Here is a 741-nt window from a genome sequence, read left to right as displayed (position 1 = left end):
CTGAACATGGGTACCAAGGTAGGAGAGGAAAAAATGATGGCTAAACATACAAATTATCAGATAAACTTGTGAGTAGGTTGCACATCCTCCCTGGCATACTGTAGTGCCATGGTGAAGGACTGCTCTTCCCCAGAATTAAAGTCAGATCCTTCCATGTCCTCACATTGTCCCTCACGTTCATCTGCAGGTCCATGAGCACTTCATTGGCATAGGCTGGCTATGCCATTGGTTTGTGATTTGTAAAGTTTAATTCATAATATGGGGATGAGAGTGGAAATTGTTAAAGCTTGCCATGTTACTTGCTTAAAAGTCAGAATAGAAATTTGAACAGAAATCATGCAGCTATCTGTCCAGTGACCTTGAGGCCGGAAGGCTTGCCTGCCTTCTGCCTTCCATGGGAAGGTCTCCAGGAAGCCCACACAGAAGTGGGGGATCCCTGCCCACGGCTGAGGCTGTCCTTGTGGCTGGAGAGGGACTATCTCTGTGCTCCTGGGAATCTCGCCGTGTTGGACTTTGGGCTAGGGAGTGACAGGCCAGGCTGGATCCTGTCTTATGGCGCCAAGTGAGATAGATGGCCATGTTGAGAACAGGTAGGAACTAATGAGTGTGGACAGTTTGTAAAAATAAATTGAAATACCGTCACCTTTTTCGAGATTCATAGAAATAAATGTTATATTCTACACATATTTCACAACGCTCCCATAAAAAATACCTGCTGTAAAAAAAAAAAAAAAAAAAAAA

At 44.1% G+C, this 741-nt stretch overlaps 1 protein-coding gene across 1 annotated transcript in view; it reads left to right on the top strand.

Annotated features, from left to right (window-relative positions):
* F2RL1 (F2R like trypsin receptor 1) overlaps nt 1-741 on the top strand; it is an 11,089-nt gene that overhangs the window by 8,747 nt on the left and 1,601 nt on the right. The gene's annotated exons all lie outside the window — the stretch shown is intronic.

Source organism: Lipotes vexillifer, unplaced genomic scaffold (genome assembly GCF_000442215.2).
Source record: "Lipotes vexillifer unplaced genomic scaffold, Lipotes_vexillifer_v1.1 scaffold779, whole genome shotgun sequence".
NCBI classification, from domain to species: domain Eukaryota; kingdom Metazoa; phylum Chordata; class Mammalia; order Artiodactyla; family Lipotidae; genus Lipotes; species Lipotes vexillifer.
This window is presented reverse-complemented; position numbering and strand designations above follow the sequence as displayed.